This window comes from Ovis canadensis, chromosome 14 (assembly GCF_042477335.2).
Source record: "Ovis canadensis isolate MfBH-ARS-UI-01 breed Bighorn chromosome 14, ARS-UI_OviCan_v2, whole genome shotgun sequence".
Taxonomy (NCBI): domain Eukaryota; kingdom Metazoa; phylum Chordata; class Mammalia; order Artiodactyla; family Bovidae; genus Ovis; species Ovis canadensis.
In genome coordinates, this window is record NC_091258.1 from 59,009,345 (window position 1) to 59,026,635 (window position 17,291).

Here is a 17,291-nt window from a genome sequence, read left to right on the forward strand (position 1 = left end):
AGTACTGGAGCTTCAGCTTCAGTCCTTCCAACGAATATTCAGAGTTGATTTCCTTTAGGATTGACTGGTTTGAATTTGCTGTCCAAGAGACTCTCAAGAGTCTTCTCCAACACCACAGTTCGAAAGCATCAATTTTTCAGCACTCAACCTTCTTTATGGTCCGGTTCTATTTCTTTCTTGTTAGGAATGCCACCCCACTATTAAATCTCATTTGGGCATTTCATCACTTATTTTTTCATATACTGGGAACCTCAAAATATGGCAATGATCTGGATTGTCCTGACCTTTGAGAGGCCCCACTGTGGGCCTCCGGTCACCCTTTGGTTGCCTAGCATTTGAAACCCTTCCTGTGTTGAAGAAACTGCCCACATGTGAACTTTGAATCTTGGTGAGAAGCAGAGCCCTGCTCCCGCTGGAGAAGCTGATAGTTGTAGGTCCTGATGTGAGCCTACATCAGGGCCTACATCAGCCTATTTTCTGAGCAGCCCTCTTAGGTTTGGCCCATCAAGTGCACCTGCCCCAATTCTGAATGTGAGGCTGCAGTGTGGTACAGAGGAGGGAAGTCATGGTGAGAAGGAATGAGGCTCTGGGGCCCAAGGTTCAGTGTAGTGTGTGTGTGTGGCAGTGGGGGCAGGGGGTGTGTGTGTGAGGGAAGGGCTACTGGATCCTCTTTGGGTTGGATCTGAGGCATGATTTTATGGTGGTCCTGGCTACATGTGAAAGTGAAGCAAAGCGAAGCCATTCAGTCGTGTCCGACTCTTTGTGACCCCACGGACTGTAGCCTACCAGGCTCCTCTGTCCATGGGATTTTCCAGGCAATAGTCCTGGAGTGGATTGCCATTTCCTTCTCCAGGGGATCCTCCCAACCCAGGAATCGAACCCAGGTCTACCGCATTGTAGACAGACGCTTTCTGTAAGCCTGGTTCTCCAGCCTTGCTGCCAAGTCTCTAAGCTATCCAACATCTTATTAGATAATCCCTAAATTAGCCAGAGTTGACCTCTGTTGCTTCAATTAAGAGCCATCACTTAGACACTGGGTGGCATAATGATTATGGGCTGAAAAAGCCTGCATTCTCTTGAGAGGTGCTCAGCCTATTCTTAATCAGAAGAATGGAGCTGCATTAAAGCAGCAAGGAGACACTGCTGGAAATCCATTCAACTGGCAAAAAACAAAACAACACGGAAACTGGATAAAGCTGAGTCTCGCTGGGGATATGGTTCAGAGATCCAATGTTTGCAAGGCTGTTAGCTCTGCCCTTTTTGTTTTTTATGTCTACTTTGGGTTTATCCCCTCTCCCACCTGGAACAGCACAACTGAAGAAAAGGCTGTGGCTGGGTGGTGTGGACCACACAACTGGCCACTTACATGGACTGTCTCAGCTCAATTAAGCCTAAGGGCTCACTGTGACAAGCAGTATAGCTCATAATACATGCCCAACAAATGTTAGCTATGAATGTTTTCTCTTGCTTTTATTTTTTTGAGTAAACTTAAACACACGCACTCAGAAAAAAGTTTTTTTTTTTTAATAGTACAAAAGATACATGGAGATTGGTAACTTTCCCTTCTACCCCAATGCCCCTCCAATACCCAGTTCCCCTTCCCAGAGACACACCACTGTGAACAGTTCCATGGGCATCCCTTCCTGCAATCTGCTCCGCACCCATCAGCTTCCAGGGATCCTTTGGAAATGTGGACCCAGTTCCCTCACACTTCTACCCATCAGACCTCAGATGTCACTCTACATCCCGACCTCAGACACAGGGCCCCACACACTCTGGGCCCTGCCTACTTCCCTGACCTTATTCCCGCAACTCTCCCTCAGCCCTCTTGCAGCAGCTCTGGCCTCCCTGACCTCCTCTGACATACTGTGGCTTATCTCAGGGATGGCCATGCTCTGCCTGGACCAACCCCCGACAGTCTCACCCTCATGCTCTTCTTCCTTGCAGTGTATAGTGTTAGTCATTCAGTCATGTCTGACTCTTTCCAAAGCTGTGGACTAGTAGCCCGCCAGGCTCCTCTGTACCTGGAATTTCCCAGGCAAGAATACTGGAGTGGGTTGCCATGCCCTTCTCCAGGGAATCTTCCCGACCCAGGGATTGAACCTAGGTCTGCTGCATTGCAGGCAGAGTTTTTACCATCTAAGCCACCAGGGAAGCCCTTTTTTCTTGCAGGGCTTTGCTCAAATATCACCTCCTCTGAAAGCCCTTCTTGGACTGCCCTAGCTCTCTGCCCCTTTCCAACCTCCATCTTCCTTCTTAGCACCAGCCTGGCCCCCAACTTGAGGTTATGTATCTGTTTATTGGAAAAGACTCTGATGTTGGGAGAGATTGGGGGCAGGAGGAGAAGGGGATGACAGAAGATGAGATGGCTGGATGGCATCACTGACTCAATGGACATGAGTCTGAGTGAACTCCGGGAGTTGGTAATGGACAGGGAGGCCTGGTGTGCTGCAATTCATGGGGTTGCAAAGAATCGGACAAGACTGAGCGACTGAACTGAACTAAACTGATCAGTCTAATTCTTGGCTTATCACAATGGAACATCTGCTCTGGGAGGCAAGGTTGGTTCACCGCTGATTCCCCAGTGACAGCCAGTACTGTTACCTAGGGGCTCTCAGAGAGAACTCATTGGGTGAATATGAGGGTGTAGGTCTGTTCTCTCTTACAACTCACTAGTCTCACGACTTGCTTTTTCTCCTACCCTTTTTCGCCTACCCTGGCGTATGTAGGTCTGCCTCATTATTTGTAACAGATGCTCAGTATTTCAACTGATTGGATGCCCCATGGTTTTTAATTAACCAGACCCTTTGCTGATGGACAGAGGTTGTCCCTAGTCTTTTATTCTCAGAGAACCAACAAACAAAAAACACTGTGATGAATACACTTCTTTGTGCACATGAGAAAGTATATCCACACAATAAACTCATGAATATCAACTTGTTGGGTCAGATGATATCAAATTTTTAAGTTTGAGAGATGTCATCAAGTTGCACCCCATGGAGACGTGTCCCAAGTAGCAAGGGGAGAGAGAGGCAGAGCAGATGAGGTCAGAGTGTGACAGGGGCAGGAAGCCAAACCAGTTGAACTTGGAGGCCATTGTAAGGACCAGGGCTTTGATGAGTAAGATAGGGAGACCATGGAATTTTGAGCAGAGGAGAGACAGACTTACTCATGTTTTAAATGATCATTCTGGCTGTTGTGTGGAGGACAGACTGAAGGGGACAGCAGATGCAAAGGGGCCAGACAGGAGAGAACAAAGGGACATAGGTGAGAGATGGTGATGCCAGCCTGACCAGGTGGCACAGGAGATGTGGTGAGAAGGGATTGGATTAAGAATATATTCTGAAGATAGAGTGGAGAGGATTTGCTGATGGAGAAGTCAGATCCTGGGAGATATTTTCAAAGAGTCAAAGGGATCTCTCAGGATTTTGGTCTGTCCAACCAGAAGGATGGAGTGGTAAGGTCCATGTGCCTGGAGTCCATTCTTGAGGTGCTGGACATGAGGGTGTGGACAGGCAGCAGCTGGAGTGAGGGTGGGGGAGGCATCTGGTGAACCTCAACTTCCTAAGAGATAAGGTTTCCTGATCTTAGACCGTGTGGTTTCAAAGGGGTTTCAGGGAAATGCAGTGAGGTGAGCTGTCAGGGCCCCAGCTTGAATGAGGTTAGTGGCTAACTCTAGCCTAGCTCCCGGGTCAGGCCCACGTTCTTCCTTTCTGTTTACTTCTGTTGTTGGTACGTGCTGGGCTGCACACCTCCATCTCTATCATTTTAAAAAGCACAGCAGACGGGACTTCCCTAGCAGGTCAGAGGTTAAGGCTCTGCGCTCCCAGTGCAAAGGGCATGAGCTGATCCCTAGTCAGGGAACTAGATCCAAAAACTAAAATAAAAAGTACAGCAGAAATGAACACAACATTGTAAAGCAACTAGACTCCAATAAAAATTAATTTGAAACAAAAAATAAAAGAATTGCATCATCAAAAAAAAATCCATTTCCAAGTCACTCCATTTTTTTTGCAACCCTACCTCTGATCATCACCCCACCTGTTGTCGCTGGAAGCTGAAGAGGACAGTGGTGGCTCTGTGTTGTCAAGAGGTCAGGAAGACACTGAACCAGAAGGAAGCTATCAGATTCTGACTGGCCACAGAGTTTTACCGGGGACGTATCTAATCCTCAGAGAGGAAGATCAGATCAACAAATGAGACACTGTCATCCAAGGTCAAACGACTCCAGATGAACCAACACACCCAGAATCACCCCGTGTGCTCATGGGGCCCAGAGGCTGTATGGCCCAGCACATCTTGCAGGCCCAGCCACACTGGCCTTCTTTCAATTCCCCTGATACTGCGGGCTTGTTCCTGGCGCAGAGCGTTGGATTTTGCCATCCCCTCTACCTGAAACGATGCTGGGAAAGATCGAAGGCAGGAGGAGGAGGAGGAACAGAGGCTGAGAAGGCTGGATGGCATCATCATCTCAATGGTCACGAGTCTGAGCAAACTCCGGGAGATAGCGAAGAACAGGGAAGCCTGGCATGGTGCTGTCCATGGGGCTGCAGAGTCAGATACAACTGACTGAGCGATTGAACAGCTACCTGGGATGCCCTTCATATGGCTGACTCCTTCTCAGCAGTTCAAATACCCCTCTTCAGTGCAGGCCTGTACCGAGAGCCTTACCTAAAGAAAGCCCTGTGCCAGACTCTCTTTAGATTTGCTTCCTTCCTTCACTTGAAATCACCTGCTTTGTGTGTTTACCTGTTTACCCTGTGTCTTGCTCACTTGTGTCCCCAGCATCCAGAACCACGCCTTGCACAGGGCTGGGAAGCGGGGTGCTGCTGACAGGTGTGGCATGGTGGGGAGCAGTGTGACTCACTCCGAGGTAAACTTAGTTGAGTTGGACTGGAGATGCTGCACTGCCCACTCCTATGATGCCACTGGGTGGGGTCACTGAAGCTCTGTGATTTAGCTAACAACTTAGTCTAAATGCCCATAAGGCTGGGGTCTTAGGGACACCAAGGACGTCCCAATACTGGTGACTTGGAGAAGAGAATGGAGATTTTAAAAGAAGGTAAAAAGCACAGGTTCTGACTCACTCTGCTAGTATCATCAGCTAATAAGCTCTTACAGGCATATCCAACTCCAATCCTTTTACTCCCAGCCACAAGTAATCAAGTGCCTGGATTTCCCTGGTGGCTCAGCGGAGATGCAGGTTCAATCCCTGGGTCGGGAAGATCTCCTGGAGGGGGAAATGGCCACCCACTCCAGTATCCCTGCCTGGGAAATCTCATGGACAGAGGAGCCTGGGGGCCTACAGTCCATGGGGCCGCAAAATGCTTGAACCTGACTTAGCCACTAAACAACAACGATCAAGTGCCTATCACAATCAAGGGACTGTACTAGCTATTTTTTCCTAAGGACAGGCTTCAAAACAGTCATTTCCAGAAGAACCAACCTTACCTAGACTCTCTTCATGAAGCACTGCCATTTTCCAAGCCAAAAGGGGGTTTCCTAAGAGATTGCTGAGGCTTCGGAAATGGCTCAGGGTCCTGGCACCTGCTAGAAGAGAGGGTTCTGCCGGTCTACATGGCTGGGGGATAAGGGTGGAGAAAAGAGTTCCCTCTCTTAGCATTTTAAGCTAATGAAAGCAGCCTTATCCTTATCCAGCAATCTTCACCTTTCCAGTAAGTTTCTCTTGCTCAATCACAGGCAGACAGTAAAACAGCACAAAATACCTTGGTAGAGAATGAAAGATAATTATGTTGCCTTCGTCTCCTGTGTATCAAGCATCAAAAGCACTTCCTAGGTACCCATTCTAGGATACACACCATGTGGGTTACAAAGGGCAGGCTGCATAAATGTAGAGAGACCACGTGAGCACCAAGGTGGGGAGTGATGAGCTAAGTGAGATCCTTTCTGGAGGAGAAACAGCTGAGGGTCATGTTTCCTGGGTCATGGGAAGAGAACCAGAGCCTCTGTTGGGAGCGTCGGGCAGCCAGTGGACAGACAAGCACGTTTCCTGAGGAGAGACAAGCATCTTGCATGTCTGCCTTGAGATGCTAGCAGGGAGCAATGCGGGTCCTGCATAGGCTGATGAGAGAACAGTGAGAAGAGAGGGTGGTCCAAGCAGGACCGAGATCATGGTGGGAGGGGAATGACTCCAGAGGGGAGAAGAAGGGAGAGGAGAAGAGCCAGAAACAGGTTGCCTGGCAGCAGCATGGACTGGGTCCATGTTATGTGTTACATGGATAGTCTGAGTCCAAGGAAGAAAATATGTGTTAAGAAGGGACCTAACGGGCCAGAGGAAGTCAGGCAATGCTCAAGATGCTAACCAGATTCCGCCAGAGCTGCCTGGAAAGAGAACAGGAAATTGATCAGGTCAGTAGCCTTGAGAGAAAAGATGGGGCCTGGGGGAGTGGGGGGACAGGTGAGGAAAGAGCAGAGGGAGCAGGGAGTGGATGCGTGTGCAAAATTGTTTGGAATAATGGCCCACAGAAAGGAGAGAGAAGAGATTACTTGGAATGCAGAAGGAGGAGAACGCTCGAAAGAACAATAACGATCTGGGTTCTGGAAGAAATATGTTTGGTGGGGCAGAATTTGGTGGGGGATCCAGGTTGAGTTGCCTTGGCAAGAGCTCAACTATTGACTGTCCTCTTTTTGACCACGTGACTCCTCTAGGTAAAAACAAACAAACAAACAAACAAACAAAAAAACACTTGTTTTTTGGGGGAGGTGGAAGGTGGCCCAGTTAGACAAGGTTCCACTTGCTTCTGAGACCTGACATATTTTCAAAGCCATCCATCCGCTTCCAGGAAAAGGCAAGGCTCCTGACTTTGCTTGGGCTCAGGGAAGAGGCTGTTGGGATCACAACTGTAGGTGGAAAGGAGATGGAAGGAGTTTGGGTAGATAAACTTAGGAAGAGGGAGAAGAGTATGAACTTGACTCTAGAAGGAGGGGAGGGAAGAAGGTCATGGAAATGAAAGGGGGCCAGGGTGAGTCAAGGGAGAGAGGGTGCTGGTGAGGGCCAGGGCACAGGTAAGCACAGAAGGAACAGAAAAGGTGAGCTCAATGAGTTGGGTCATCTCCCTTTTCACAGGTCCCTCTATTTCTGAGATTTTTCCAATTTAGAAGTGAGATATACAGGTGGGCCACCAGTAATATGCTACCAGTAACAGGTTAAGGACTCAAGTTTAATTTTAAATGTACACTTGTTAATGATGAATGAAAGGAGATTAAACGTTACTCTTTTTTAACTTTTATTTTATATTGGAGTATAGCCAATTAACAATGTTGTGATAGTTTCAAGTGAACAGCAAAGGGACTCAGCCATACATATACCTGTATCCATTCTCCCCTAAACTCCCCTCCAATCCAGGTTTCTGCCTAACATTGAGCAGAGTTCCCTGTGCTATGCAGTAGGATTTTGTTGGCTATCCATCTCAGATATAGCAGTATGTTCTTGTCGTTTAGTTGCTAAGTAGTGTCTGACTCTTTTCCTATCCCATGGGACTGCAGACCACCAGGCTCCTTGGTCCATGGAATTCTCCGGGCAAGAATACTGGAGTGGGTTGCCATTTCCTTCTCCAAGGGATCTTCCAGGCTCAGAGATCCAACCTGCATTGGCAGGGGGATTCTTTACCACTGAGCCACCTACGAAGCGCATAACAGTGTGTACAAGGAGATTAAAGGTTATTCTTGATTGACATACATCTCACGTATATGCTTTCTTCAAGGGGGAGAAGGGTGAACTGGCTGGCAGCCTATGGGAACTGTGGTGGTTCTGGTGAAATCACTAGCTATATGTAAACCAGAAGCAAACAAGCCGATGCTGGGAGGACTTAGAATGATTCCCAGAGTCACATGACTGATCCATGGCATGGCCTGGACTGGAATCCTGGTCCCAGTCAGGCCCCTCTGTTATCCTACCCGGAACCTACAGGTTGTCTTTGAATGGCTCTGCATAGAACTGAGAAGCGGGGCATCTGAGGCTCACCTCGGGCTTGAGCTGCTTTCCCCTCAAACTCAACCAAACTCCCATTTTCAGAGCTGAAGCTGAGAATCTTGTGTTCAAGCCCTGTGACTCGGGGAGAGAAAAAAGAAAAGAGGTCAAAGATTAGGAGAGGAAAAAGCCACAAGCAGGTCAAGTAGAATTTGGAAATATTCATAGATAGTCTTGGGGTTACCCAGTCTTTGTGAGGAGCCACAGTTCACCCAGCCATTCACTGACTGACAGAAGTTGATTGAGCCCCTGCTATGTGTCGGGCACAGTTCTAGGTACTTAAAACAGAGGACCGCACAGACCCTCACACAATGTCCTTTCTTAAAAAAAATTTTTTTTTTGTTTATTTGTTTTTGGCTGCTCTGGGTCTTTGTCACTGTGAGGGGGTTTTCTCTAGTTGCAACGAGTGGGGGCGACCGACTCTTCATTGTGGTGATTTCTCTTGTTGTGGAGCACCCGGAGGCTGGCGAATCTTCCCAGACCAAGGATCGAACCCGTGTCCCTTGCATTGGCAGGCAGATTCTTAACCACTGGACCACCAGGGACATCCCCCTTTCTACTGGGGACTTGGAGACCTCAAAACTTTTCCTGTGGGAGCTTCTGAGACATCAAAATTCTTAAGACTGTCTCTCTCTCTCTCAATTTGCAGGGTGGAAATGGAGAAGAGGAAGATTCTAAAGAAGTAATTTTCTTGGGTAACTCTGTTGTGTAGATTCTAAAGAAATAATTTTGTTGTGAAGCAAAAAAGCACAATTTTGTTGTGAAGAAGGACAAGTTCTTTCTCCCTGACACTCAGGAAGAAGAAGAGTGTTCCCTCTGCAGGGTAGGCAATAATCCCTTAGTGAAACAGAGAGGAGATGTAAAGAGTCTGATTCACCTTGGTTTGGGGCTAGGAGACTCAGTGAGAATTCTGACAGCATCTTTTGTCTCTTCAGGAAGGATGGCCCCAAGTCCCCAAAACCTGGGACTTCTCCTTGTCTACTTTCTATCCTTCCTCTTCGGTCTCCCTGCCAACATCCTGGCACTGTGGGCCTTTGTGGGGCGCGTGCGCCAGCCTCACCCCGCACCCATCCACATCCTCCTGCTCAGCCTGACGCTGGCCGACCTCCTGCTGCTGCTGCTGCTGCTGCTGCTGCCCTTCAGGACCGCTGAGGCTGCGCATGATTTCACCTGGCCCCTGGGGAACACGCTCTGTGCCCTCACAGGTTTCGGCTTCTACTGCGGCATCTCCTGCCGCACGCGGCTGCTGGTGGGCATCAGCGTGGAGCGCTACCGCAGTGTGGCTTTGCCCGTGCAGCACAAGCTTAACCGCCGGCCCGTGTACGGAGTGATCGCTGCCGTGGCCATCTGGCTCTTGTCCTTCGGACACTGTAGCGTTGTGATCATTGTCCAGCACTTACCAACCAACTCTTCGCGGGAGGCCAACAGCCGCCCTGTCTGCTATGACAGCTTCACTCAAGAGCAGCTGCGCGTGCTGCTTCCGGTGCGGCTGGAACTGTGCCGCCTCCTCTTTTTCGTCCCCATGGAGGTCACCATCTTCTGTTACTGGTGTTCGGCGCGAATCATTCTCTCCCACCCGCAAGGGGCGACCCAGAAGCGCTGGAGAGCCGTGGCGCTGGTTGTTGCGACGCTGTTCAATTTCCTGGTCTGTTTCGGGCCCTACAATGTGTCTCACGTGGTGGGGTTCTTCCGTAAGACCAGCGAAAGGTGGCGGGTCTGCGCCGTGATGCTCGCTCTCAGTGCCTGCATTGACCCTCTGATTTTCTATTTCTCCTCCCAGCTGTGCGCAGAGCCTTTGATAGACGGCTACTGAGGCTGCAGAGCGGGGCGCCTCCCTGGTAGGGCACTGGAGGAGGCGAGCTGGACAGCCAGCTGCGGAGAGAGGAAATGGGGGCTTAGGTGCGGCCATATGAGACTAGATTTGCCAGCCTGGGTTACGATGTTTTGGGGAGAAGGGGGCTCAAAAAGGGGAACAATGAAACAGAACCAGGGCAAGTTCTCCTGTGCCGAGCTTAAGGGGCAAAGAGCAGTGGATCTCTTAAATCCAACTCATCCACTGGGTAGCTTAAGGGGCAAAGAGCAGTGGATCTCTTAAATCCAACTCATCCACTGGGTGAGGGTTTTCATTTTGTTCCCTGCGGTTTATGACATTTCCTCATTCGTGGCTAGTACTGCTTGTGGTAAGCTATAAGCCCTTTTATCCTGGAATATCAGAGCCGTGGAATTCCTTGCCAGTGTCTGTAAGATGGCAGAGTTCAGTAATAGGCATACCTCCTTATATTGTACTTCCAAGATACTGTGGTTTCCACCATTTGAAGGTTTGTGGCAACTTTATATGGCCAACAAAGTATTTCTAAGAGCAATACTTTGCAAAGAGCAACAAAGTATTTCTAAATTTTAAAAGTGGGTTTTTTTTTGGGGGGGGGGGATGTAATGTTATTGTACAGTTTACAGTCTAAAGTACGGTATAAGCTTGTGTGTGTGTGTGTGTGTGTGTGTGTGTGTCTGTCTGTCTGTCTGTCTGCTCAGCTGTGTCCAACTCTTCATGACCCTGTGAACTATAGCCTGCCAGGCTCCTCTGTCCTTGGGATTTTTCAGGCAAGAAATACTGGAGTGGGTTGCCATTTTCCTGCTCCAGGAGATCTTCCAAACCTAGGAATTGAACCCACATCTCTTGCATCTCCTGCACTGGCAGATGGATTCTTTACCACCGAGCCACCAGGCACTGAAAACCAAAATATTCATGACTGACTTGACTGCGACATTCACTTTATTGCAGCGGTCTGGAAACAAACCTGCCACATTGCCAAGGTATGCTGTATCTACTACAGAATTCTTTAGCTTTATCTTTTGCCCTGAATCAAAAGTGGGTGATTTCCACATGTTGGGTCTAAACATCCAGCACAGGCAGAGGTCTACAGAGCAGGATGAGATGCTGCCTGTGAGCCCTGACTAAAGCAATTGAGGGCTCACATCTATAATGGGCAAGAAAAAATGTCCTTGAGAGGAAATCGGTGGTGGTGTGAAGAAACTTGGGTCAGGATACTTCTTAGTAGTTATGTCTTATTTTCAATCCCCAAACGGTGTATTTATATGCTTTTTTTCCTTGATCAGTCTTGCCAAAGGTCTATTAATTTGTCTTTTCCAAAAACCCAGCTTTTCTCTGACACTTATCTCTGTATTCTATTTCATTAATGTCTTAATTTTATCTTTATTGTTTCCTTCCTTGTACTTTATTGAGTCTTTTCAGTTGTTCCTTTTCTTACTTTTTAAGGTTGGATACTCATTTATTTCAGCCTTTGTCCTTTGCTAATGTAAGTATATAAGGCTATTGCTTGCATGTGTGCTAAATCGCTTCAGTTGTGTCTGACTCTTTGTGACCCTGTGGACTTGGACTGTAGCCTGCTAAGAATACTGGAGTGGATTGCCATGCCCTCCCCCAGGGGATCTTCCCGACCCAGTGATCAAACCCACGTCTCTCATGTCTCCTGCTTTGGCAGGCAGGTTCTTTACCACTAGTGCCACCTGAGAAGCCCCATATAAGGTTATTAATTTCCCTCAATGAAGGAGCCTCAGGAGATGCAGGTTCAGTCCCTGAGTCAGAAAGATTCCCTGGAGAGAGGAATGGCAACCCACTCCAGTATTCTTGCCTGGAGAATCCCATGGACAGAGGAGGCTGGTGGACTACAGTCCACGGGGTCACAAAGAGTCAGACACAAATGAAGCAACTTAGCAGGCACATTAAGAGCCGAATGAAGCAACTTAGCAGGCACATTAAGAGCACTTTTAGGGAGATGCCGCAATTCTGATTTGCAGAATTTTCATTATTTTGGGTTATAAATAGGCTCTAATTCCCACCTAATTTTCTTTTCTTTGACTCCTAGGTTTAGAAATGATTCTTAATTTTCAAGCATATGAATTTTAATTGACCCTATTATTATTATTATTATTATTATTGTTACTCATTGCTAAGTAAATCACACTGCCATCAGAGAATACTATTTTAATAGTACCAGTTCCTTGAAATTTGTTGAGAATTGTTTTTTGGTCTAGAATATAGTCTATCTCATGTTCCATTTGTGAAAAGAATAAAGGTTCTGAAATTGTTGATGAGTTCTCTCTATACACTTTAGATTAAACTTGTTAATTTGGAATGTTCAAATCTTTATCACCTTTATTTACTTTTGTCTGATCTATCAGTTGCATGGAAAGGTGGCTTACAGACTCCTTCTATGACAGTGAATTTGTCTATTTCTCCCTGTAGTTCAGTCTTCTGAGAATGTTGAATGTCTTTCAACATTAATTTGCCTTAAAATCTATTTTGTCTGATATGAATACAGTCACACCAATATGCATTTTCTTAGTAGTATTTGCCTAGTACATTTTTACCCATCCTTTTCTTTTCAAACTCTCAATATCCTGATGTTTTAAATGTGTCCTTTATAAGCAACACATATAGTAGTTGGATTTTCTGTGATCCAGTCCTATGATTCAAAAGTATTTGTCTTTTAACTATATCCCTTCATTCATTTATATTTATGTCATAATTAATTTCCAATATATTTGGATTTACTTCTGCCATCTTATTTTTAAACACTTTCATTGAAGTATACATACATACTGAAACATACGTGCATATCACGCATGGCCTGATAATAAGTGTACTGGCCAGATGAATTGTCACCATGAACATATTCAAACAAAAAAAAAACCACCTACCGTCTTATTTTGTGCTCTCTGTTTTCCTCATATTTTAATATTTCTTTTTTTATCTTCCCTTGCCTTCCTCTGGGATTAAGTTGGGTTTTTTCCTTTTGTTTTATTTCCTTTCGTTTCTCATATCATTCTCATATTGATTTCTCACATTACTGATTTGAAATTATATGCTCTGTCTTTATTATTGTACTGATTATTTCAGATGTTTTCATATGTTAAGAGTGCCTTAGGGTAGGGAGAGACTGCCCACTCTAGTATTCTTGCCTGAAGAATGCCACAGAGGAGCCTGGCAGGCTACAGTCCATGGGGTCGCAAAGAGGTGGACACAACTGAGTGACTTTCACTTTCACTATATTGATCTAAACTATAGATAGGATTTCTGATTTGAGAAGTTGTAGTAACTGGAGGAAGGGAAGGCTCAATACTAATTCTATTTGCCAGTGTCCTCCTGAAAAAAAACTGTACATTTGATTTTTTTTTTTTTTTTTTGGTCAACAAAGATTAAAGAAAGCTCATCAGGGTAAAAGTCCTGAGCACATTTAGTGTCCTTTATTTGGGGGGGGTTCACAGAGCCCCAGTTAGAGCCCCGTTTTGCAGTCAGAGTACTCAGCAACATCTGGTTCATATAATCTAGTTCAATGCAACGACTGCTGCGCCTGCTGATAAATAATTCCTGGAGCATTGTGTTAAGGGGAAGGTTTGAAGATACCATTAGCAATACCATATCTCAGCCCTTTCCGGTTTTCAGGTTAATGGTGCGGAGGGTGTGCTTCCACAGGAAAGGAAATCAGGTCACTTGGTTTATGTAAACTCCTGTGAGAGCTCTGTCTCTGAACTGGGCTCAAGATACCACCCCCACGACGAGCACTCTGCGACCTTGAAACACATGCCGTTTTGACAATAATACCTTGCTAACTGCTGTCATTTGTGTCACATTAAACAAATACTGTTTTGCAAAGATAAAATTATATTAAACACGTATTTTCGAGCCATCCACGCCATCCTACCTTCATACTATCCTGTGATTCTCACCTGCTCACCTGGCAGAGGCTCTGCTCCCACCCCTACTTGGGTGGAGACCTGCTGGCTTACGGAAGTCCACCGAAGAGCCCAGGTCTAGCATTTACAACTTCACTGCCAGGAGGAAACTCCGCTACAGGGGCCGGGCGCAGAGTGATAAGAGGGAGGCAGGGAAGAGCAAAATGATTTGTGGACTTGACGACTTTCCATCAGCATAGCAATGGTACTTTGAACATCCCTGTGCGTGTCTTTTTTGTGCGCTTGTGGGAACATTCCTCCAGGGAAGGAAACACTGGGAGCATTGGCATCTGCATTTTCAGCTTCAGCAGAAACTGCCAAACTCTCTCCAAAGTGATAGCATAAAGCCAGCTCTTTCAAAGAAAAGGCTGGCAGAAGCCCCTGCTACCGGGACCACCTTCCCAGCAGCTCTTCTTCTGACACTGGCCCTGTAGTCGACACACAGTCGGGAGTGGGAGGGAACAGACCAGGTATGTGCTACTTGCCAAGAGGAAAATGAGCTCAAATGAGGCCTGAGACCCTCAAAGTGACCCCGTGGAGTGGCAGATGCTCCAGATATACACATGGCAGGAACATGTAAATGGACTAGGTGTGTATGTCCATATATTGTACATCTTACACATGGGCAGGACTTTCCAGGTGGCTCAGTGGTTTAAAAAAAAAAATCATCCAGCCAAGCAGGAGACTCAGGTTCAATCCCTGCGTCAGGAAGATCCCTTGGAGAAGGAAATGGCAACCCACTCCAGTATCTTTGCCTAGGAAATCCCATGGACAGAGGAGGCTAGAGGGCTGCTGCTGCTAGGTCGCTTCAGTCGTGTCCGACTCTGTGCGACCCCGTAGACGGCAGCCTACCAGGCTCCTCCATCCTTGGGATTCTCCAGGCAAGAATGCTGGAGTGGGTTGCCATTTCCTTCTCCAATGTATTTGCAAAAGAATTGGACATAAGGACTAAACAGCAACAGCATGGGCAAGGTGGGGCAGAGAACTTCTTCAGGCCCTTAGGGTAAAGAAGTGGTCTGTCTCCCCATTCCTCATCTTTCTTAACCAAATCCAGACTTTCAGCAACATTACAGGAGAGCATATACAGAATCTAGAAAAATGGTACTGAAGAATTTATTTACAGGGCAACAGTGGAGAAACAGACATAGAGAACAGACTTATGGACATGGGGAGAGGGGAGGAGAGGGTGAGACGTATGGAGAGGGTAACATGGAAACTTACATTACCATATGTAAAATAGCCAGTGGGAATTTGCTGTATGGCTCAGGAAACTGAAACAGGGGCTCTGCATCAACCTAGAGGGGTGGGATGGGGAGGGAGATGCGAGGGAGATTCAAAAGGGAGGGGATATATGTATACCTACGGCTGATTCATGTTGAGGTTTAACAGAAAACAACAAAATTCTGTAAAGCAATTATCCTTCAATAAAAAACAAATAAAAAAAGGTAAAATAACCCAGTTAATAACACAGACATACAGAAGACACCCCCTTGATGGCAGAAAGTGAAGAGGAACTAAACAGCCTCTTGATGAAGGTGAAAGAGAAGAGTGAAAAAGCTGGCTTAAAACCCAACATTCAAAAAAACAAAGATCATGGCATCTGGTCCCATCACTTCATGGCAAATAGACCAGGAAACAGTGGGGACAGTGAGAAACTTTATTTTCTTGGGCTCCAAAATCACTGCAGATGGTGACTGCAGCCATGAAATTAAAAGATGCTTACTCCTTGAAAGAAAAGCTATGGCTAACCTGGACAGCATATTAAAAAGCAGAGACATTACTTTGCCAACAAAGGTCTTTCTAGTCAAAGCTGTGGTTTTTCCAGTGGTCATGTATGGATGTGAGAGTTGGACTATAAAGAAAGCTGAACGCTGAAGAATTTATGCTTTTGAACTGTGGTGTTGGAAAAGACTCTTGAGAGTCCCTTGGACTGTAAAGAGATCCAACCAGTCCATTCTAAAGGAAATCAGTCCTGAATGTTCATTGGAAGGACTGATGCTGAAGCTGAAGGTTCAATACTTTGGCCACCTGATGCGAGGAGCCGATTCATTTGAAAAGACCCTGATGCTGGGAAAGATTGAGGGCAGGAGGAGAAGGGGATGACAGAGGATGAGATGGTTGGATGACATCACTGACTCAATGGGCATGAGTTTGAACAGGCTCCGGGAGATGGTGAAGGGCAGGGAAACCTGGAGTGCTGCAGTCGATGGAGTTGCGAAGAGTTGGACATGAATGAACAACAGCAACAACAACACAGTTAAATGTGGATGGCTGGTGAGGGCCTACTGTATTGCACAGAGGGAATGAGAAATAAAAGCAGGTACAACCTGTTTGTAGGACATAAGTTAACTTTAAAAATGTATTCCAGTTTTCATTTGGCACAGACAAACACTGTTTGATTCCACTTATACAAGGTACCTAGAATAGTCAAATTCATAGGGTCAGAAAGTACACTGGTAGATGCCAGGATCCTTGGCATGGAGATGGGGTGGGGAGGGGGGAGGAGGAGTTAGTGTTTAACCGGGACAGAATTTCAGTTTAGGAAGGTGAAAAATTTGGAAGATGAATGATGGTAAGAGTTGTACAACAATGTGAATGTACTTAGTGCCACTGAGCTGTACAGTTAAGTATGGTTAAAATACTATGCTTTATATTATGCAACTTTCACCTCAATTTAAAAAAAAATTTAAAGTGTAGCTGAGGGCTTCCTTGGTGGCTCGGTGGTAAAGAATCTGCCTGCCAATGCAGGAGACACAGGTTCAATCCTTAATCTGGGAAGATCCCACAGGCCTCGGGGCAATTAAGCCCGTGGGTCATAAGTACTGAGCCTGTGCTCTAGGGCACAACTACTGACGCCCAAGCAGCCTGGAGCCCGCGCTCTGCAACAAGAGAGGCCACTGCAATGAGAGGCCTGCACACTGCAACTGGGGTAGCCCCTACTCACTGCACCTAGAGAAAAGCTTGAGGGCAGCCAAGAAGACCCAGCACAGCCAAAACTAAATAAATACAAGAATTTGTAAAATAGTAGCAGAGAGGTGTTTCTCCCACATTCCATTGTTTATACTGGAGGTACATCTGATCTGAGAAGAAATGGTGCCCAGAAGAAAATCTTGGTCCAGGTTGACAATGGAGTAAAAGGAAAATAAGATGCTGGGACTCTGAGGGTGAATCTAGGGCGTGGGGATGGGGGTCAAGTGTCCTGGTTCATGGGGATGAGAATGCAGCCTGTTGGTTCTAGACTATATGACGTGGGCTATGACCAGGCATATTTTCAATAGAACCACATGGTCGCTCATGTATTTATGTGTCTTTGTCAAATGGCTTCCAAGGAAACTGGAGTCACCTTGGATCTATATGCTTGAAGCAGAGAAGAGGTGGGGAAAAGGCAGAGGTCGTACGGAGTCAGGAGATGGGACACTGGGAGTCAGAATCAGAAGCCCTACCTGCACACAGAGACAGGTTGTGTCACGACCCCAGCCCTCTGGGGGACAGTTCGACACATGGCCCCACTTTCTTCTTTAGGTGCGTATGTGTCTAGGGATTCTAG

At 46.6% G+C, this 17,291-nt stretch overlaps 1 pseudogene; it reads left to right on the forward strand.

Moving 5' to 3' along the window:
• Positions 1 to 8,351: 8,351 nt before the first annotated feature.
• LOC138419526 (free fatty acid receptor 2-like) lies at positions 8,352 to 9,903 on the forward strand (annotated as a pseudogene).
• The last annotated feature ends 7,388 nt before the right edge of the window (positions 9,904 to 17,291 follow it).